The sequence below is a fragment of the Triticum dicoccoides genome, chromosome 7B (genome assembly GCF_002162155.2).
Source record: "Triticum dicoccoides isolate Atlit2015 ecotype Zavitan chromosome 7B, WEW_v2.0, whole genome shotgun sequence".
Taxonomy (NCBI): domain Eukaryota; kingdom Viridiplantae; phylum Streptophyta; class Magnoliopsida; order Poales; family Poaceae; genus Triticum; species Triticum dicoccoides.
In genome coordinates, this window is record NC_041393.1 from 605863528 (window position 1) to 605887506 (window position 23979).

Sequence of the window (23979 nt, forward strand, 5' to 3'; positions counted from 1 at the left end):
CGGCTCTGCAAAATAATTTCCACATACCACCGTAGAGAGCACAATATTCCATAAATCTAATCTGCAGACAATGTTTAATAGTGTGACATCACGCCACGGCCCGGTTATTACGAACCATTTTTCCCAGCCTGCCACTGCACGTGTTGCGAGGCAGTTTTATTGGCACGTCTTGTCGAAGCAGAGATCGTGTTCCCCTTATCACGGGATCCTCATCAATAAGGGTGTGGGTAACCCAATCGCGCTTGTTTGTATGACTCCTCGATTTTAGGCAAGTTTCAAACGGCCACGCGGAGGACGCTTGATATTCACCCTCTTTATAAAGGGGCCAAGGCCTGTCCTTTTCTCCCCACGCTCGATCCTTCCCTTCCCCCACCTCGAGTTCCAACACCCAAGGCTCAGGCTAAGCGCTTCGGACCTCCAACTATGTCTGGATCCAACCTTCAAGGCCAATGGATGGCCTCCTCTGTCATAGAGAAGGACATCAAGAAGCTTAGGGAGGCCAGGTATCTCACCGCCGAAATCTCGCACAGGCTGCCTGCTCAAGGGCAGGTCATCCCCACTCCCGAACCCAAGAGAGTGTCATATTTGTTTCCCACTTCCTCCGAGGGCTAGGTTTTAGTCTTGATCCCTTTGTGAGAGGGCTCATGTTCTATTACGGACTAGATTTCCATGATCTAGCTCCAGATTCCATCCTTCACATCTCGTCATTTATCGTCGTGTGTGAGGCCTTCCTCCGCATCATCCCACACTGTCTTATGGCTCAAGACCTTCAATGTGAAGCCGAAGATGATCGATGGGCGACACGCAGAGTGCGGAGGCGCTATAATAAGCAAAGGCGCTGATGCCCTATGGCCAAAGGGTTCCTACCCGGAGGTGTCTGACTTATGGCAACGGGAGTGGTTCTACATCACAGCTCCTCGAGGCACAAAGCGGGTGGCCGCCCCTGCCTTCCGCTCGGGCCCTCCGCCTCAACTGGCGTCATGGGTCAACAAGGGACTGGACTAGGGACCAGTTAATGACGTGCTGACATTGCAAAGCCGCATTCGAGATCTCCTCAAGAGGGATGTCAGTCTTGTCAAGGTAATGCAAGTAATGCTAGTTTGTAGGGTCATGTTGTGCCAACGTAGATCTCTCCGTATGTGGGAGTTCAACCCGGAAGGACCGTGAACTATTCAACAACTCTTCGGCATGACGCTCGAAGGGATGTACGGCTTGTTCTTCGGATACGAATAAAGTGTCCGGACAGCACCAAGGATGCGGGTCTCAACTACAACCGTCCAGATACCCAAGAAAGTAATTCCGCGACTGTACATGCCGTCTTTATATTTGTCACAACATCATTTTGAAAAATTGTTCTCGGCCAGGACTAGATAAGAAAGGCGGAGAGGATCAGGTGTTCGGCCCCCCTTCCCGAAGGCTCGCCGGATCCTATACTAACCAGGATGCTTGAGCGCGCACCCTATCAAGTGCCATCAGGAGAAGATGAAGGGAGGAATAGAGAAGCCGAAAGCGGGCTTCATACAATACACATCCAAACCGGGGGAATTAGTGTCTCCGCGAAGGAGGATAATCCGGGAGGTGAATCTAGAATCCCCTCTCCCCACGGGAAGAAAAGGGTTGCCTCTGAAGACTTGGAAACGGAGGTTTTCAAACGAGGGAAGAAACCTTCGCCCGGGGGCCCTGCCCCGGAGGGCGTCCTTACCGCACAGCGCCTGCAAGGGGGCCAACCATCAACCGAGCTGTAAGTGAACAAAAGTACTTTGGTAAATATATCCTGCTTTATCTCTAAGAACAATAACCGAGACATATATTTGGCAGTCCGGCTCATAGCCCTTCTCGACAAAGTTCATCTTCGGGGGATCTTCTTCCGGAGATGATGGAGAGCGAAATGCCTCGTCCTTCCTCCCTGCCACATGGGGCGGACGATCCCGAGGTGTCGTCATGGAGGATTTCTCCTGATCCGCCAAGGCTAGAAGTTAACACTTCGGCCGCCCGAAGTCCGGAGTATTCGGCTCCCAAGGAGAGCAACAGAAAGAGTCTGGGATTGTCCGGCACACAATCGGACACACTGATGGGTCTTTTGGAGCAAGCGGCTATCTCAAAGGCACATCGTACCTTAATGGGAACTGTGGTTGAGAGGATTTCATCCGCCAAAAGCGGGTTGAATGAAGCTTTTACGAGCCTGTTAAGAGGCTTTGAGGTACGCAAAGTAATATATATGTTTCTGATGGTACCACACGCGCTAGGTGTGCCATGTATAGATAGTAGCCCCTGAGACTCTGGTTGCCGTCCCGAGGCGGCAAACAGAGGATCATAGTCCCAGGTAATGATCACGATGTGTTATGTGCAGGCGGCTGAGGGTCCGGTGGCTGGCCAGACTGCTGATATTGCCGAACAAAGGCAACAGCTTGACGTGGCGGATGCCGACATCGTGCTTGTGAACAAGCGGCTTGACGAGGCACAGGGTATGTATTTTCAGGTGGTCAGAAAATATTAAGAGGATCATGATGCTAGTATCTATAATATGTTGTGACTGCAGATGGAGCTGCTGCCATGGAGACCCTTCGGGCGGAACTTGCCCGAGCCAAGGAACAAGCCAGGATAAGTGATGTGGCTGCCCTAAAGGCGGCCGAAGAGTTAAGAGCCGAACAGGCTGCTCATCGCCAGAGCGAAGAAAAAATAGCCAAGATGGTTGTTGAGCTGAAAGATGCCGTCGGCCAATATGAGCTCCTTGAAAAGGAAAGCCAAGCGAAAGCGGCTGACCAAAAGAAGGCCTTGGAAGCAGCCAAGAAAACTTGCTCTGAATTTAGAGCGGTAAGGGAGGAGCTTCGTGAAGCCGGAGATAACGCGGTTGGGATGCCCTTTTTGTTGCGGATGAAGTTCGGAGATCCGAAGTATGCCCCTATGGATCAATTATGAAGTGTTGTAGACGCGTATTCGGACTTGGCAAAGAGTGCTGCTGACGTGGCTGAGTTTTTCAAAGATCGGAAAGATCATGAGGTGGAAAGGTTGTTCTGGTCGCAGTTTAGTGCTCCGACGTGTTCGCTGTCGTTGGATGAACAGATGGCCGAGTGGGCCGAGCTCCATAGGTTGTCCGGGCTTTCTATGAAGTCTGTCGTGGATCATCTTTGGCCGAAGGGACCAAGGCTGGACAATTATTTTGGTTTAGTGCAACGATTCCTTGGTGTTGTGTCGCATATCAACGCTATGAAGAGGTCGGCGTGCATAGAGGGTGCAGTGATGGCTCTTGCTCGTGTCAAAACATATTGGGCAGGGATGAAGGCCACCGCTATTGCAACCCGGGGTCCGGCGGGAGGCCAGGATCCGGCTGAGCACTATTTTAAAGAAGTCCTAGAAGGCGCCCGTTTAATAGAGGCTCACTGCTCGAAGAGTATCATGTTCAAGTGACATATATCTGAATTGTAAAAACAATGCTATTTTAATTATAAAGGTTGTGTTTATACTTTTGCCCGAAAGTATTATAGTGCCTTTTGTGCGGCAGTTTATGTGTGTCTATATATATATATAGGGTTGGACTATTCTGTTACTAGTAACAGAATATTATTCTGTTACCCTCCGTCCCTATAAAGCCGCGACGCACATACGACAGTAGAAATTCCCCGACCCGTCCCCAACCTAACGCAGCTCCTACCGCCGGAGGCAGCCGTCGCGGGCGAGCGAGCGACGGCGGCAGCCGGAGCGAGGGAGCCTGCAGCGCCGTGACGGGTTAGCTTCTCCGACCCACGCGCTGCCGCTGGCTGGCCGTCCGCACGCCTCCCCGCCGACGGGCTCGCCGGCCCCTCCCCACGCGCCTTCCCTTTGACAGGCACCGCACCCGGATCCTCCCCGCACGCCTCCCTTCCGACGGGCTCACCGGCCCCTCCCCGCGCGCCTCCCCTCCGACGGGCTCGCCGGCCCCTCCCCGCGCGCTGGCGCCTCCCCGCCGACGGGTGCTGGCCCCTTCCCGTTCGCCTCCCCGCTGGCGTTACTCGTCCCCTCCCCACGCGCCTGTCCGCGGGCGTTCGCCGGCCCCTACCCGCGAGTCTCCTTGCCGCCGGTCCCTCCCCATGAAGCTCCCCGCCGCCATCGACGCCAGCTGCTGCCCGCAAACAGGATGGATTCCATGCCCGCTGCCGGATCCACAGCCCCCCACCACCATCTCCCGATTCACTGCCTGTCGCGCATGGCGTCGCCCTTCCTTCCTTCCTCTTAATCTTCTCTCCCAGCCAGCAGTGGCATCCCATGTGCTGCAGCTTCCAGCGTCGTCCTCTGCCTTGTCGGCGCACAAGTCGTTCGCCTCAGCCAACCCAGTCCGTTCACAATTTCCAGCAGAGTCTGTTCAACACTAGCGTGCAGCTACCCGCCTCCTAGATTCAGGTTTTTTACATGCTCAAATGGGAAGCTTGTCTTTGTATCAGGCTACTCTTCTTACAAACACCTGAACCGAACTCAATCTCGTGTGTTACCGTCCTCTCATCTTGTCTGTTTTATTCTCAGGGACGCATTCATGGCTTCATTCAACAATTGGACTGTGGGAAGATGTTGATCAACAAGTGAGCTAAGGGACTGGGACGCCCTCCTCGCCGCGGCGTCATTGCTGGCCGTCAATGGCGGAAGCGGGGTGGCGGCCGGGACCTTGTCGTGCTCATCTCCGACTACTGTCAAGGTATGCATGCACATCTGTACTTCAGTCAACAAAAGATAGCAGGGATTGGTATTATGATTTGTGTTCTGATTGGTCCTGTGTGTTACTTTAATGTTGTACTGAGGACAAACAGAGACAAGATGCAAAGTGTGTTATTTGTTAGATGTTCAGTACAGATTTTTCTCCAAGAAAAAAGCAGCAGGAGGCAGCAGTTTTGAATGTGCTAGTTGTAAGTCACTTAGTTGTTAGATGGTAATTTCAGACTTTTGTAGATGCAACAACTAGTTTGTTTTCTTGTGCTAGTTGAACTAGTCTTTGTTCATATATTTCTCTGAGAAAAAAGTAACAAGAGGCGGCAGTATTGAATGATCTTTGTTAGATGTCCTGTAAATATTATGGAATTTTCTGTGGGACACACCTGAACTGAAGTTGTTACCCACTAAAAGAAACTTCAACTTGTTTGAACATATACTGGTTAGGTTAATTATCATTACTATAGCTCTCTGCTATCCCATTTGCATACCCTATAATCAACGAACGATGTGCGCATACTTCTGAATTGTCTTGCCACCGTGGCCGAGTTAGCTTCAACCTGTGTAGTTTAGTCGTCATATCAGTGACGCATCCGCAGTTAGTTGACCACAACTTGTACAATTAAATGCCACCTCTGGTTTCAGGTTTCTTTGTTATTGTAAGGCTTGTGAAATATCTTATCACTGAGGTTGTGGTGCCTTTTTCTTTCAGTAAAAATTCAGGTTGGGAAGCTTATTTTTTCCAAAGTGATTGTTTGGGTACTGCAAGCTCCCACAGAGTGGAAGCGGTTGTTACAACAGGTTTGAAGTAGATATTACACAAGGTTTGATTTTTCTAGACCATGTACAAGAACAGTAGCGTACTTATGCAGTGGTCTGCCTTTTCTTAACTTTATTAGATTTTTTTCGTGAAATATATAAAAGCCAGTAGCAGTACTATTACTTATTTTACAATAGGTCATTGACTTAAACTATATCAGTTTAGCACATGTACTTACAAAAAACAAATCAACAGGTTTGTAGGTTTTTTTCAGCTCATCTTGTTGGCTTTTTTGGTTCATATTGCAGGCTTTTAGGATTAGATTCTCATGTCTGTTTCAGTATTAAGGAGAAGTAAAACCATTCATTTCTTGTATATTTATTATTACTGTAGTACTAGCTACTCCGTTCTAGTAGTATACGGAGTATGTGATCAGCTCATGCAGTATATACTATGCACAAAATGTCTGTAGAGTGCTTTACATACAAAGAACTTGCTTAATCTAGACCATGCAAGCTTCCTCAAAGGAACTCATGTCGAACGAGTGCTTTACATACAAATTAGCGCAAAGAAGGCCATTAGCTTAATTTGGATGTCGCGTGGCCGGCACCATTATCGTAAATTTTTGTTTCTGCACTAAGTTTCTTAATGTATTTTGTTCATAAAATTTTAGTGAAAAATTTACTTCATGTTACTCGTGATCTCGCAACTGTATGTTCACCTATGAAGGTATCTCTTATTGCTTATTGTTACATTAATTTCCATGGTAAGAAAGGTTTACATTAAAAGTAACATCCATATAGGAAAAATGCTTCTATTCTAACAGTTTTTTTTTGGAAAAAAGAGCACTAGTACTGATGAGTCGTATTGACAAGGATGCCGTCTACAATTCTGATGAGTCCTACTGAGAAGGACATAATTATTGTGCAACTGGAAAAAACAAATGTTTAATAAAGAAATGTGCTTGAAGTTCAATTACTATGGTCTAAAAAATTCAATTACATCGCTAGTGCATTCAGAATTGCTAATTTTAAAAAAATGAAGTTCCTGTTTCAAGATTATGTAAGTTCAAAATTATTGTATGATATGTGTGCCATAGTTATCTGGACTTGAATTCTGACTAATATTCCATTATAGTACTACTGCATATTCACTTCTGATTGCTTCTTGCTGCCACTATTTTTATCATGATTTTGTGTGTCCACCCAGGAGTGTTTTTGTTTCTGTAGGTCAGCTGCTCAACAACAGAAGCATGTACATGTATTACTACTGCGAAGGTTCAAAAATCAGAACTCAACAAGTTCAATGTCGATGGTACTGTGCACATGCGTTAAGCCGTTTTACAACATAGCGCTAAGCCGTTCTACGCAGCTCAGGGAGGTGCTAGCTTTTCCCCACCCCCCCTGGACGTTCATCTCCTTATCTTGTGTATATTCAGTTCAACATCAGGTGATTCTTCAGGTCACCTTAGTGTGCATTTTCTGTTCATCTTGCAGGTGAAGGAGCTTCCCTTGGGTTCATCTTGCAGGTTTTGTTCAAATCTTGGCCACCTAGGCCGTTCAACAACACCACTAGAGCACGTTCAGTTGGTGGCGTTCCAACTAGCCACTCAAAGTTGTGGCCATTTAATGACACTTTCTACATTTGAGACATGTGAAACTGTAGCCTTCCAGTGTTACCGTTTGGTAGCTCAGGATGCTTTATGTTTTGGAGATCTACAGAGTGACTATCTGAGAGCTGTGTTGGACTTTCTCATTACAGCATGGAACTTCTCTAAAAATCCCAGTTGATTTTTCATGTTTGTTCCTCATCAGTTCTAAAAATCTCAGAGCATCCGTCCAACTATGTATCAGGATATACTATGTTGTAAATTTATGTATGCTTGTATGTGCAAAAATATATTACGGTTGCTGCTTCTATTTCTTGTGGTGAGGATGTTGTAAGTTCAACACGACGTCCCGGATAATCTGGGAAATAATCTCAAACAAAAAGAAACCCTACAGAAATTCAAATGATAAAAGTTCATGTTGTAAAATGAGAGAAGTCCAAAACATAATTGCAAAAAAATGAGTTAAAAAAATAAATGCACGAAAAATTTCTATATGAAAGAATATTATTCAGTTCAACAATATAAAGCATGCAAGTTCGGGACTATGATACAATAAATCATTGAAAAGTTACGAGGAAAACCATACCGAAAAAACAGAGTAAAGTCTAGTCTGTGAAAACACGCTCAGTACAAATCCATATGGACATCCGTTCAAGTACTCTTTTTTCTAGAACCTTTCAAAATTACTATATGAAAAATACTAAGTTCAACACGACGTACTAGATAAGTTTGGGAAAAAAAGCTCAATTAAAAGAAACCCCACGAAAATTCAAATGGTAAAAGTTGAAGTTGTAAAATGAGGGAAGTCCAGAACATCGTTGAAAAAAATGTTAGTTAAAAAAACAAACAAAACATTTTCTTTTGACGATAATACCGTGAACCATTGAAAAGTTACGAGGAAAACCATACAAAAAAACATAGTAGAGTCTAGCCTATAAAAACATGCTCAGTACAAATCCATACGGACATCCGTTCAAGTACTCTTTTTCTGTAACTTTTCAAAATTACTCTATGAAAAAATATACTAAGTTCAATACGACGTCCTAGATAAGTTTTGGAAAAAAACTCGAATAAAAGAAACCCCATGCAATTCAAATGGTAAAAGTACAAGTCATAAAATAAGAGAAGTCCAGAACATCATTTTAAAAAATGTTTAGTTCAAAAAAAAAGAATAAAAAACATTTTCTTTTTGAAAAAAATATCATTCAGTTTGATGATATAAATCATGCAAGTACAGGGCCGACGATACAATAACATTCAGTTCAACAATATAAAATATGCAAGTTCAGGGCTAGGATACAGTAAACCGTTGAAAATTTACGAGAAAAATATTACCCAAAAAACAGAGCAAAGTCTAATTAGTGAAAACACGCTTAGTACAAACCCATGCAAGCATCAGTACAAGTAACCTTTTTCGTAATCATTCAAAATTACTCTACAAAAAATAACTCAGTACAAACATACACATACATCAGTACGACTACTCTGTTTTTCAGACGAGAAAACAACAGGATCCGTCATGCTGTATTCAAAATTACTCTTGAATGGTTGCGAAGTAGAGAAAACATCCAACATGACTAACTTTCGCATTTTCGATAGCTATCCAACGGTATATTATTTGCCCCATTTTGACAAACTTTTTAAAAAAACCGCGTTCAAAACTAATTTTAACCGTATTTCAATTCGTATTTAAACCATAAGGAATTAGAAAAAACTTTCTATACGCAAAAGTTGTGCATTTTTCATAGCTTTCCAACGTCATATCATTTACGTCAATCCGACAAATCGTTTGCAAAAAAACAGTGAAAAAACATTTCGCCCAGAATTTCGCCGTTTTTTAAATTACTTTTAAATCATATAGAATTTGAAAAAATAATAGATAAATGGAAGATGCGGATTTTTACAAGCTTTCCAATGCCATCTCATTTGCTCAATTCCGACAAACCGTTTTAAAATTAAGTCCAAAATACGATTCGCGTTTTCGGTTTTGAAAAAAACGGTTTTTTCAAAACTGCTCTTAAATCATAATTTTTTTGCAAAAACAAATTATAAAATTGTAATGTGGATGTCAAGATCTTTCCAACGATATATTACACGCCCCGTTTCGATAAAAAAATTGCAAAAAAATTTGAACTAAAGAAGACGATTTTTAACAGTAACAGAAATCATCAGTTCAACCGCTCAAATTTCATCAGTTCAACCGCTTGAATTCATCAGTTCAAGTAGGGTAACAGAATAATATTCTGTTACGCGTAACAGAATAGCCCAGATGTGTGTGTGTGTATATATATATAACCTGAAAGTTTGCATTCGTCGGATTCAGCCCCTACGCATGTAATGTGAGGGTGTTCGGAAAAGTGCGTACTCACACTTGATCCAACGTCTTCGTCCATTAAGGAGGTGATAGCGTGGCGAACAAGGCAATCGGACTATATAGTTTTAACACTTTCACTTAGCCATAGGAGTTTGACGGTGGGGCTACTATATAGCCCCTGGTACTTCCGCGTTCATCTGAATACGGTGCGCGTACGTACATGACTGGGAAACCGGTCCTTCATTAATACGGAGGAATCGCGAAGATTCCACTGAGTCATCGAGTGGTTGACCAGTCTCGCGCTATATCATGACAGTCAGTTTTTGGCTTTCTCTACTGAGGTGCTCATCCAGATGAACCAGGACACAATCGCAGTAGTTCTCTCGGTGCCACCTTAGCCGATAGAGCGAAACGTAAGGTAGCAAAACACGGGAGCCGGGCAAACCCAACTATTGACCAAAAGACATGATTCGGAGCTGATGCATATAAGGCCAAACTCGCGACACCGAACACTCCCTAATGTGTTCGAACTTTACAACATATACTGGGCTGAGTAACGCCCTCGATAATGAGCCCTGAGTTTCCAGGTACATGCATTAGTCTGGCATGACGGAATGCCAATAACGCCAGTATCCCTCCCGGTTGTGTTAAGTGTCCGAAGGGTATGAAGCAACAAGAGACATTAAAAAAAGATTTACGCAGGGTCTTAATCTAAAAAGAAATCTTTGAGCGGGGCCCTGCTACACGTCTGCGCCTATGTCTCTGTTGTGCCGTATCCTGAAAGGGTGTAGCACGATGATCATCTGTAAAAAGGAAAAACCCAGGTGAAAGACTTCGTGCGAAAAGTTGGTTATGCTGAACGAACCATGAAAATGCAATCTGTTATTATATTAATAGGGTCAAGCTGAACTATGGGCTTTTTTACATGCGGGCAGCCCCTAGCACCACCTATGGGGGTATATCCATCGACCCAAGCTCAGGTTTATCTGGGCTGTTACAACTGGTGGTGCGCCGGACTCGTCTAACCGTGTCCGTGGTCTTGACGACCGATCATTTATTCTGGTTGGAGAGGCCGTTGAGTGTTCGGCTGCTAGAGCCGCCACATATTCTTCGGCACGTAAGGAACACTCTGTATTTCTGCTAACTATGATGACGCCACATGGACCGGGCATCTTAAGTTTGAGATAAGCGTAGTGTGGTACTGCATTAAAACGAGCGAAGGTCGTTCTTTCGAGTAGTGCATGATAGCCGCTTCGGAATGGAGCGATGTTGAAGATTAGTTCTTCGCTTCTGAAGTTGTCGGGAGAACCAAATACAACCTCTAGTAGTAGAGAGCCCGTGCAGCGGGCCTCGACGCCTGGTATTACTCCTTTAAAGGTAGTATTGCTTTGGCTGATTCTTGACGGGTCTATCCCCATTTTGCAGACAGTGTCCTGATATATCAGATTAAGACTAATGCCGCCATCCATAAGGACTCGGTGAGATGGTATCCGTCAATTATTGGGTCAAGTGCTACGTCTTGAGCTTGCGTTGGTTTTCCTCGAAGAGGAGAGGGTGATGCAGCAAGTGCACCGTAAGTATTTCCCTCAGTTTTGAGAACCAAGGTATCAATCCAGTAGGAGGCTCCTCAAAAGTCCCACGCACCTACACAAACAAACTGAGAACTCGCAACCAACGCAATAAAGGGGTTGTCAATCCCTTCACGGCCACTTGCGAAAGTGAGGTCTGATAGAGATAGTATGATAAGATAAATATATTTTTGGTATTCTATAATATAGATGCAAAAAGTAAAGATGCAAATAAAAGTAGATTGAAAGCAAATATGATAAGAGATAGACACGAGAACCATAGGTTTCACTAGAGGCTTCTCTCAAGATAGCATAAGTATTACGGTGGGTGGACAAATTACTGTCAAGCAATTGATAGAAAAGCGCATAGTTATGAGATTATCTAGGCACGATCATGTATATAGGCATCACGTCCATAACAAGTAGACCGACTCTTGCCTACATCTACTACTATTACTCCACACATCGACCGACTCCTGCCTGCATCTAGAGTATTAAGTTCATAAGAACAGAGTAATGCATTAAGCAAGATGACATGATGTAGAGGGATAAACTCATGCAATATGATATAAACCCCATCTTGTTATCCTCGATGGCAACAATACAATACGCGTCTTGCAACCCTTTCTGTCATTGGGTAAGAACACCGCAAGATTGAACCCAAAGCTAAGCACTTCTCCCATGGCAAGAAAGACCAATCTAGTAGGCCAAACCAAACTGATAATTCGAAGAGACTTGCAAAGATAACTCAATCATACATAAAAGAATTCAGAGAAGATTCAAATATTATTCATAGATAAACTTGATCATAAACCCACAATTCATCGGATCTCGACAAACACACCGCAAAAAGAGTTTACATCGAATAGATCTCCACAAGAGAGGGGGAGAACATTGTATTGAGATCCAAAAAGAGAGAAGAAGCCATCTAGCTAATAACTATGGACCCGTAGGTCTGTGGTAAACTACTCACAACTCATCGGAGGGGTAAGGATGTTGATGTAGAAGCCCTCCATGGTCGATTCCCCCTCCGGCAGAGTGCCGGTGAAGGCTCCAAGATGAGATCTCGCGGATACAGAAGGTTACGGCGGTGGAAATTGTGTTTCGTGGTGCTCCTGGATGTTTTCGGGGTACGTAGGTATATATAGGAGGAAGAAGTACGTCGGTGGCTGCCCAAGGGGCCCACGAGACAGGGGGCGCGCCCTACAAGGGGGGTGCAGCCCCCTATCTCGTGGGGTCCTCGGAAGCTTCTTGACTTGCACTCCAAGCTCTCCAGATCACGTTCGTTCCAAAAATCACGCTCCCAAAGGTTTCATTCCGTTTGGACTCCGTTTGATATTCCTTTTCTTCGAAATACTAAAATAGGCAAAAAAACAGCAATATGGGCTCGGCCTCCGGTTAGTAGGTTAGTCCCAAAAATGATATAAATGTGTAAAATAAAGCCCAGAAACATCCAAAAGGGGTAATATAATAACATGGAACAATCAAAAATTATAGATACGTTGGAGACATATCATCGAGCACCAAGGCAGCCGATCCTCCGTGCCGGATACTAGTCGGATGATCCCTGCGATCAAAAGTGATCGGGCAGGCCGACCAAGGACTGAACTTGGGGGCGACGGGCTCTACAGCGTATTCGTCTCGGAGTTCGCGCTTGCGCCTTCTCTTTGGTATGTGAGTTGCGTAAATCATATTCACTGTTTTGACTTCTGGTGGGAATTTTTTCTGTCCCCCAGTGTTCGGCTGGCGAGGCTCATCCTCGTCTTCACTTGGCGTCTCCCTCCCTTTGTGTTTGGCGTTTAGCTTGCCGGCCTGCTTGAAAACCCAGCATTCTTTGTTTGTGTGATTTGCAGGCTTTTCGGGGGTGCCATGAATCTGACATAATCTGTCTAGAATCTTGTTTAGGTTGGATGGTCCATCTCTGCTGTCTTTAAATGACTTTTTCCGTTGACCGGGTCAAGAGCCCCTGAATCCAGCGTTGACCGCCGTGTTGTCTGGGCTGTCTTCATTATTTTCGACGCTTGTTTTTATTGCGTCACGGCTTCCCGTTGCCATCCCTGACTTCAGATGTGCTGGGGTCGCTGGTGCCGCTGCGGGCCAACCAGCTGTCCTCGCCCGCGCAAAAGCGGGTCATAAGGCTTGTTAGGGCTGCCATTGTCCTCGGCTTTTCTTGGCCGAGGTGTCTGGCGAGCCATTCGTCTCGGATACTGTGCTTGAAAGCTGCTAAGGCTTCGGCATCCGGGCAGTCGACGATTTGGTTCTTCTTAGTGAGAAACCTGTTCCAAAGCTTACGGGCTGACTCTCTGGGTTGTTGGATTATGTGACTTAAATCGTCTGCATCCGGAGGTCAAACATAGGTCCCTTGGAAATTGGCCCTGAAAGCATCCTCAAGTTCCTCCCAACTTCCAATTGAGTTTTCGGGGAGGCTTTTCAACCAATGCCGAGCTGGTCCTTTCAAGTTGAGGGGCAGGTATTTAATGGCGTGGAGATCATCTCTGCGAGCCATGTGGATGTGAAGGATAAAGTCCTCTATCCAGACCCCAGGGTCTGTCGTTCCGTCGTATGCCTCTATATTCACGGGTTTAAATCCCTTTGGAAATTCATGATCCAGCACCTCATCGGTGAAGCACAGGGGGTGCACGGCACCCCTGTATTTGGATGTGTCGTGGCATGCTGTCGACAGTTGTCGTGTTTGCTGTTAATTCCAAGCTAGTATCCGATCAATATGATCGTTTTGGTGGCTATGATCCTGCGCCGGAGCACGCTTCCTAGATACATAGATGGACCTGGCCATGTCGGCTTTTTTGCCCAGGAGCTCACGTAAATCGTGTGCTGACTTGTGTGCGGCATCATTAGCGGCCCTGTCGTGGCCACGGGGTGGTCGATCCGGTGGATCGGCCGTATTATTTTTCGACGGGATGGGCTCTATGGCCTCGTTGTCGAATTTGGGCAGCAGCTTGCACTTTGGGTAGCTCTTTGTGTGGCGATCGCCGTCGTATTTTTCTTCAGTGTCGAGCACTTTGTTCCATCTGCGGTTGAGTGTATCTTGCGCGGCCTTAAGCCTTTGCTTCTGCTTCTTCAAGCTCCTCGCGGTGGCAATAAGCCTTCTATGGAGGTTCTCTTGTTCCAAGTGTTTTTCCGGGATGATGAGTGCATCATCGTCCGGACTGTTCTCCTTTCCGGGGACAGGTTGATGAGTTTTACCCTTGGGATCACCATCATCGGACATTGGCTCCGGACTATGTTCACCGTCCCCTGGCTCATCCCACTCCATCGCTGGGTCCATGGGGTCGTCGTTTCCTTTGGAGTTGACCGGGGTGTTATTCTTTCTTGCGCTGTTATCGTTGTTTTTACTGTGCCGGGATTTAGAGCGGCGCCTACGTCGTCGCTTTGGTGGCTTCTCGAGGGGTTTATCCTTCATTGCATCCTTCTGTTCCTCGCCGTTATTTTCTTTGGGTGTATCCACCATGTATATATCATATGATGAGGTGGATGTCCAGCGCCCCATGGGCGGTTGTTCCTGTTCGTCTCCAGCATCGTCGTCCATACCGTCGATGTCTTCGGAGTCGAAGTCAAGCGTGTCGGTTAAGTCATCGATAGTGGCTATTAAGTGGGTGGTGGGTGGGGAACGAATTTATTCATCGTCCGCTTCCCACTCGACCCGGACATAGTTCGGCCAAGAGTCCCCTGACAAAGAGAGAGACCTTAGCGAATTTAGCACATTGCCCAAGGGCAAGTGCTGAAAGATATCCACGGAGGTAAACTCCATGATCAATGCCCAATCAGATTCGATAGGCACGGGCGCACGCGGTTCAGAACCTATGGCCGGAGATGAGTCCGAGGGTCCGATGACACAGACCTCTTTGGAGGTGAAGACTGTGTTCGGCTCTAGCACCGATGAATGTGCGGCCTCCGTGGCTGGGTCTATCTACCCGTCCTTGGATGGCATGATCTGCTCCGAATTAAGAGTCGGGGCAGCCGTAGGTGTGATCTCCCGAACACCGTCCGATGGCAGATCTAGGTCATGCTCGTCGTGACTGTTTGGCGCACCTGACATGGGCTCGAATCTGTCGAAGATCAAGTCTCCGCGGATGTCGGCAGTATAGTTCAAGCTTCCAAACCTGACCTGATGGCCAGGGGCGTAGCTGTCGATTTGCTCCAGATGGCCAAGCGAGTTGGCCTGCAGTACGAAGCCGCCGAATATGAAGATCTGTCTGGGGCGGAAAACCTCCCCCTGGATCGCATTGTTGCAGATGATCGAAGGAGCCATCAAGCCTTATTGTGACGGTATAGTGGAACTCTCAATGAAAGCACCAATGTCGGTGTCAAAACCGGAGGTTTTCGGGTAGGGGGTCCTGAACTGTGCGTCTAAGGCTAATGGTAACAGGAGGCGGGGGACACAATGTTTACCCAGGTTCGGGCCCTCTCGATGGAGGTAATATCCTACTTCCTGCTTGATTGATCTTGATGATATGAGTATTACAAGAGTTGATCTACCACGAGATCGTAGAGGCTAAACCCTAGAAGCTAGCCTATGATTATGATTGTTCTTGTCCTACGGACTAAACCCTCCGGTTTATATAGACACCGGAGGGGGCTAGGGTTACATATAGTCGGTTACAAAGAAGGATATCTACATATCCAAATTGCCAAGCTTGCCTTCCACGCAAAGGAGAGTCCGACCCGGACACGAGACGAAGTCTTCAATCTTGTATCTTCATAGTCCAACAGTCCGGCCAAAGTATATAGTCCGGCTATCCGAGGACCCCCTAATCCAGGACTCCCTCAGTGGACTACTCCCTCCTCGTCGTGGTGGCCACCGGGATGATGAAGATGGCCACCATAGATGATTCCCCCCTCCGACAGGGTGCCAGAACCGGGTCTAGATTGGTTTTCATGGATACAGAGACCTTGCGGCGGCGGAACTTCTGATCTAGGTTAACCCCGATGGGTTTCGGAATATTTGTGAATTTATAGGGCAAAGAGGGGCCACGGGAGGCCACCGAGGTGGGCACAACCCACCTGGGCGTGCCAGGGGGGCCTGGCGCGCCCTGGTGGGTTGTGCCCCACTCAGGGGCACCCCCCAGGTGCAGCTCTAGCCCATTGGGTTCCTTCTGGTCCATAAAAAATCTTCATGGAGTTTCATTGCGTTTGGACTCCGTTTGGTATTGATTTCATGTGATGTAAAAAACAAGCAAAAAACAGCAACTGGCACTGGGCATTGGGTCAATAGGTTAGTCCCAAAAATGATATAAAGTTGCTATAAAATGATTGTAAATCATCCAAGAATGATAATATAATGGAATGAATACTTCATAAATTATAGATATGTTGGAGACGTATCAACGTGTACATTTTTTTGGAGAGGGGATCTGCCAATTTTCTCTTTTCTCAAACACGAGTATTTTATGCGCTTCGTCTGCTTTATATGTTTCCCCCGCCCAAGTTTCAAGTTTCGCAGCAAAATTTTCATTAGGCACGCGATTTCAGAATTTATTCCTCCAACCACATCCCCACCCATCAAATTTCCTCAGTATCTCCCCCTCCCCTCTTCCCCTACCGGCAGCTCAAACCGCCGACGCCGCAACCACAACTTCAACCACATCTATGTTCTGCTCGGATCTAGTCAGGTAACCCACCGATCTCTATCACGGCCCCTGCTTGGTTGCTTAAATGGCGCCTGCAAAACATCCTCATGCCTCCAAATCCCCACTACCCCTACCTCTAGAGCATCGTCGTGCAAGCCCATCCACATGTCACGTGGAGGTCGAGGAGCTGATGGCGGTCCATGGCACGATGGCCGTTGTGCGTGTTGACCTAGAGGAACACCTCGCCTCCGCCACCACTGACATGGTGCAGACTCTGGCCCAGATGAAGTGCCCCAGCGACTACCCCCGAGACTTAACATGTATGACCTGGCCAGCTAAATCTTACCAATACCACTTGCAATGGCTATGTTTTGTACGGTTGATGTATTAAGCATGTCCATGCCTTGTTTATTTCAGTACTGCACACCATGTGATGTTCAACTATTAACTGTCCAGCTCAATTTCACCAATACCAGCAACAAACTTATAATACATGACTCAGGATATCGCTAGACATGCTGCCCATTTGCTATTTTTGGTGGATGCTAACCCTATTGTACTTAACATGCCTGACCATGTACTTACGCAGGGTCATAACGACCGATGATGTTGTTTGTCGTCGAGGTTAGCTGCATCCCATGTCTTACAGTATTTCACATCATTTGTGCAATTGCAGTTTAACTTCTACCATTTACTAGTTGCCTGTAGGTACACATGCCAGTGTAACTGATCCATGCTTCGACCCGGAGGAACAGCTCGCCTCTGCCGCTGCTGACTTTGGGCGGGCTCTGGCCAAGATGGAGTGCCCCAGCAACTACCACTCAAGACTTACCAAGTATGTACTCACCAGTTCAATCTTACCAATACGAGTTGCAATTAATGGCTATGGTTTGTACGGTCGATGTATTAAGCATGTTGTAGTAAACATGCCTAACACATTTTAGCTACTTTCCCTACCTTTTTATAGACAACTGTGCCATTCTCTGCTCTGGCAACACCTACCTTGTGATGTTTAACTCTGCCAATTGCATTTTTATCAGTACCGGTTTCAATGGCTATTAAGCCTATTGCAATTAACAGTTGAATCCATTTTTGAACATTTGTATTTCAATGGCTACAAACTTACAAAACATGACTTAGGATGTTGTTAAGCTTGTTGCAATTAACAGTTGTATCCATTTTTAATCTGTCCCTTTGCTACCATGCTACTCTCCACAATGAAGATATACTAGAGATGCTGCCCATTTGCTATTTTTGGTGGATGCTAACCCTGTTGTACTTAACATGCCTTTCCATGTACTTACGCAGGGCCATAACAGGGGATACTATTATTTGCCTTCGAGGTTAGCTGCATCCCATGTCATGCAGTATTTTACATCATTTGTGCAATTGCAGTCTGACTTCTAACATTTACTTGCTTCTTGTAGGTACACATGTCGGCGGCATTGATCCATGCTTCGGCCCGGAGGAGGAGCTCGCCTCTGCCGCCGCTGACTTTGGGCATGCTCTGGCCAAGATGAAGTGCCCCAACAACTACCTCTCAGGACTTACCAAGTATTAACTCACCAGTTCAATCTTACCAATACAGTTGCAATTAATGGCTATGTTTTGTATGGTCGATGTACTAAGCATGTTGTAGTGAACATGCCTAACACATTTTAGCTATTTTCCCTACCTTTTTATAGACAACTGGGCCATTCTCTGTTCTGGCAACACCTGCTTTGTGATGTTTAACTCTACCAATTACATTTTTATCAGTACCGGTTTCAATGGCTATTAAGCCTATTACAATTAACAGTCACATCCATTTTTAAACAGTTGCATTTCAATGGCTACATATGTTCAAAACATGACTTAGGATGTTGTTAAGCCTGCTGCAATTAACAGTTGTATCCATTTTTAATCCGTCCCTTTGCTACCGTGCTACTCTTTCACAATGAAAATATCACTACAGATGTGCCGTTTTATTACCATTTGCTATTTTTGGTGGATATTAACCCTATTGTAGTTAACATTGGCTTTCCATGTACTTACACATGGCTACAATGGGTGATGTTGTTATTTGTCGTCGAGGTTAGCTGTATCCCATGTCTTATACACCATTTGTTCATAAATATAAGTATTTTTAGAGATTCCAATATAGACTACATAAGAAGCAAAATGAGTGAATCTAGATTCTAATCTAAACTATATGTATAATTCTATATACATCCATATGTAGTTCATATTGAAGTCACTAAAAAATACGTGTACTTACGTACGTAGGTAGTTGTATTTTACATCATTTGTGCAATCTCAGTTTAGCTTCTAATATTTGCTGGTTGCTTGTAGGTACATATATGAGCGGTACTGATCCACGCTTCGATCCCTTTTGCGTATGGGGCAATGAGATATTCATGAACACGCGTCAAGTGAGGAAACTAAGAAATATTATTAGGCAAAAGAAATGGGTGATGGGAATTAAGCTCTTTATTTGCACTTTGTCCAAGACAACAATGAACTTTAGGATGGTAAATAATGTGTTGCCTTTTCCCCCTGACCACAACAAGTTACTCTATTAGACCTCAATATCTGATATTTTTATCTTTTCAGTGGTTTCCGAAGCTATTTACTGATGATTACCTTGTAAACTACATGACCAGAGTGGAGGCAACTAAGGTTAAAGTATATAATTCATGCTACCATGATAATGCTCTAGAAGTCATCCTGAAGGCGGTGAAGGATGGGCGGGCGATCGTCACAAGGGGTTGGACAAAAGTTGTTCGTGCCTCTGGCATGCAGGAAGGCACATTATGGGCACTCCGCTTCTTCAACACCATTGGTAGTCAAAATGATTTACACTTGTCTCTTCTCCTTTACCGCCTCTAAATATTGTGGTTAATCATAGTTAATTGTTGATTAATCCTGTAATTACTGAACATATTGTACTGAGAATTTTCTTTATGGATTCATTGTTGAACCATTGTGCCGAGAATTTGAATTGCACGTTTCATATTTCAAAATTTCCAATTTGAATAATAAACTACAGGGGAAAAAATATTATACAGGAGCGAATAAAATAATGAGCACACGGTTAGAAAGAAAACAATGTGTGCGATGGAAAATAGAGAACAGACAGTTCTTTGACGTGAAACGTTTGCGATGCCCGACGGACGCACACACAGTTTCGTATCATATGCGTGTGCGATTCATGGTAATACAACAAACGTTTCAAACCAGTGTGCGTGTGTGATAGGAATACCAATTGCACATGGTTATGAAAATGGATGCGTTGGCGTTAGTAGAGGCACCGCACACATTTTACATTCTTGAAACGTGTGTGATAACGTACCTATCACAAACATATCGATAGATTAAATGTTGATGTCCACCTTTTTCACATGACTATAGCGGCATAATCATTTGGGATGTCTCTCTGATTAGAAACGTAATGTTGAGATGTAACATGTGGGACTGGGGCGGCTTCTCATACGTTTATTCTATGGCGATCGTCAGTAGCCGCTCGCCTATCCCCGACGATTTCTGGGTCATGTGGGAAGGACAACCCCCCTATCACAGTCACTCACTAGGCGACAGTTCCAAATGCCGTCGTGGAAAGGGGTTAAAAACCATTTGTATGGCACGATATGGTACTAGTGGATCTTTCCTGGATCATCGGCCTTAGCGTCCCTGCCACCATCTTGCCACACCACAGATAGCTTAAAGAGCCATTCCAAAAAGGTGTTTTGGGGTACAGGGTCATGCTTAGCGCCCATGTGGGCAAGGGCATCGGTAGCTTGATTGTTGTCTCTGGAGACATGATGGAATTCCAGCCCCTCAAACTGGGTGGATATTTTGAGGACATCATTGCGATATGCTGTTATTTTTGGGTCTTTTGGGTCAAATTCGCCATTGACCTGGGAGATGGCGAGGTCAGAGTCTCCCCGCACCTCGAGCCATCGTACACCCATTGGTACTGCCATCCGAAGCCCGTGTAACAAAGCCTTGTATTCGACTGCATTGTTGGAATTGGTGTACATGATCTGTAGTACATACCAGATATTGTTACCGATGGGGGACGTGAGAATCACTCCAGCCCCCAGTCTGGCAAGCATTTTGGAGCCACCGAAGTACATCGTCCAATGTGAGTACGTACTGTATTCCCTAAGGAGCTCTTCTTCCGTCAATTCGGCGACAAAATCAGCGAACACCTGAGATTTAATAGCTCCGCGTGGTCGGTATATAATTTCGAAAGGGGGGAGCTCAATGCCCATTTAGCTATGCGGCCTGTAGCGTCCCTGTTGTTAATTATGTCATTCAGTGGTACTTCAGATGCCACCATGACCGAACACTCTTGAAAGTAGTGTTGGAGCTTTCAGGATGCCATGAAAACTGTGTAGGCAATCTTTTGGTAATGCGAATACCTTGTTTGCACGGAGCGAGCACCTCTGGTACATAGTAGAGTGGCTTTTGGACCCGGATCTTGTGACCCTCTACCTCTCGTTCGATGACAAGAACTGCACTGACCACCTGATTTGTGGTCGAGATGTATAATAGCATTGGTTCACCAGTGCTGGGTGCTGTTAAGATGGGATTGCTGGCCAATAACATTTTAGTTTCCTTCAATGCAGTTGTTTCTTTGTTAGTCCATTCAAAGTTTTTGGTCTGTTTAAGCACCCTGTAGAGAGGTAAGGCCTTTCCACCAAGGCAGGAAATAAAGCAGCTCAAGGCCGCCATGCAGCCGACCAATTTTTGGGCTTGCTTCAGGTCAGTAGGGACCGCTAGCTGGGATAGGGCTCGGATTTTTGCCAAATTAGCCTCTATTCCTCTATGGGATACAATAAATCCGAACAGCTTGCCCGTGGGAATTCCGAAGACACATTTGTCTGGATTGAGCCGTATATCATAAGTACGTAGACTATCGAAGGTTTGGCGAAGGTCATCCACCAGCTGACTGACGTGCTTGGTCTCGATGACCACGTCGTCCATGTATGCCCAAACTGTTTTGCCGATTTGCTTTTCCAGGCATGTCTAGATCATGCGCTGGTATGTGGCGCCTGCATTTTCTAACCCGAAGGGCATTCTGTTGAAGCATAATGGCCCATAGGGGGTGATGAAGGCCATGGCAGCTTGGTCAGACTCCTTCATTTTGATTTGATGGTATCCGAAGTAGGCATCGAGGAAACACAATGAGTCGTGTCCGGCGGTGGCGTCAATGGTCTAGTCTATGCGGGGTAAGGGAAAGGGATCCTTGGGACATGCTTTATTTAGATCCTTAAAATCGACACATAACCTCCAGGATTTATCTTTCTTGGGCACCATGACCAGATTAGCCAACCACTCAGGATGTTTGATTTCTCAAATGAATCTGGCTTCGAGTAATTTCGCTAGTTCCTCACCCATGGCTTGACGCTTGGGTTCGGAAAATCGGCATGGCGCCTGTTTGACTGGCTTGAAGCCTTTCATTATGTTCATGCTATGTTCGACTAGCCTTTGTGGGATTCCTGGCTCATTTGAGGGGTGCCAAGCAAATATGTCCTAGTTTTTGCTCAAAAATGTGTGCAATGCCTCATCGATTGCGGGGGTCCAGCTGAGCTCCAATGGACGGTGTCTTTGTTAGGGTCCGTCGGATGCACCTGAAACTTGACAATTTTGTCTACTGGCTTGAAAGATATGGATTTGGACCTTTTGCTGAGGATTACATTGTTCCTATCCATAATGAGCGAAGCGTGGCTAATTCTTCGGATGCGAGAGCCTCGGATAATGCCTCAAGAGCGAGTGATGCTATTTTGTTCTATGCCCGAAGAGCTCTATCCAGATTGCTTATTACAGTGATCATGCCATTAGGCCCTGACATCTTGAGTTTCATATACCCGTAATGAGGTATATCGTGGAATCATGCGAATGTGTCGCGTCCCAATACGGCGTGGTTACCGCTATGGAAGGGCACAATATGGAAGAGTAATTCCTCAGATTGGTAGTTCTCGGGAGTGCCGAATACTACATCGAGAGAAACTCTTCCAGTGCAACGTGCCTCTTTCCCAGGGATGATCCCTCAAAAGGTGGTGCGGCTTTGCTCAATACGAGATCTGTCAAATTGCATTTTGCCCAGGGTATCCTCATAAATGAGGTTTAACCCACCATCTCCGTCCATTAGCACCTTGCGGAGTCTGAATTCGTCCACTATGGGATCAAGGATAAGGGCGGTAGATGCTCGGATAGGGCGGGACCTCGACAAGCCTTCCTCGCCGAAGGTGATGGGTATGTCTGTCCATGAATTTGTCACTGCCATGTGGTGAATTTAACTGAGCTCTCGAAGGGCTCTCTTAGTCTGATATTTTGAGGAAAACGTCTCATAGATCGTTAGGATCTCGGTGTTTTCATCCAAGGGCGTTGCTGAACATCTACTTGAGGGTGAGCCTCTGAGAATAGTCTCTCCACTCTTTGCAACTTGTTTAACCACCCAGCAAGCTCGAAGGCTGTGAGTTGGGTTTGTATTTAGCAGGACATAGTGTATGGAACATGACTTGTCCAGTAGTTCGTTGAGGACCGTTCGGCATCCTGTCAGGGGTTTCATCTTTTTATTGGACGGCTCGCATTCGGCTGACCGACATGAGTGTGTGCGGACCATATGTTCAACTGCAGCCCCATCCATCGCATCGACACAAAGGTATGTACTCGTCTTGCTGAACAGATATGGGCCTGATGCTTGATGTCCTTATGCTTTATGCATGTATCATGTGACACACACATTAACAAACCTGAATTATCTTTGACATAGTTGTTATGTTAGACCTATACATTAGATAGCAAGATGAATAGCTAGTGACTGTTTAATTCAATCATGTACCTGGTAGTTTAATAGGTACTATTGATTAATATGAATGTTATTCCTTATAATCAAATGGAACTTCGATCTACTGTAACTTTGAACGATGGTTTTTAAACCTTGTCGTGTATGTGAAAAATTCCATGCATGTTTGCTGCTAAGTTTGTCATATGTGCCAATTCAATTCCCAATTTTGATGAATAGGCCTATTCCAGATAAGTAGAATCATCTTGTTAAAATAATAATAAGCAGAATGACAAAATACTAGTGTGTCTTTAGTTTTTATTTTAAAAGTACTCGTGTAATATTTCTTCTATCATTGATGTACTTTTTGTTCTCTTTTGAATGCCCACATGTTTTGCATCAGCATGTCATTGCTAAGGAAGTAGCAGTACTTGAAGAAGAAATCTTTCCATTAAGTAGATTACATGTTTTCTCGTTGTGAAGCACTAGATAGGCTTGTTCTACTTACTTTTCCTGTTCTGGAGTATTTCAGCAGCTGAATGCTTGAAAGCGACATGTTTTGGACCTGTATAAAATATGGATGTGATGGAAATTTGTAGAATGTGTGTTCTGAGATATTTCTGTAACATTCAGCTAATTGGTGGTAGTCTGGTTCATATTGTTATTCAAACTAGTTTGAAAATGTTCATTA

At 45.2% G+C, this 23979-nt stretch overlaps 1 long non-coding RNA gene across 2 annotated transcripts; it reads left to right on the forward strand.

Annotated features, from left to right (window-relative positions):
- The first annotated feature begins 3614 nt into the window (after positions 1-3614).
- Positions 3615-7356, forward strand: LOC119340146. 2 transcript variants are annotated; one of them, XR_005164416.1, is made up of 4 exons: positions 3615-3726; positions 4498-4666; positions 5390-6817; positions 6934-7356. It is a non-coding gene; the product is annotated as an uncharacterized LOC119340146 (long non-coding RNA). The 2 variants fall into 2 exon arrangements; XR_005164415.1 differs by having other exon boundaries at positions 3631-4377.
- The last annotated feature ends 16623 nt before the right edge of the window (positions 7357-23979 follow it).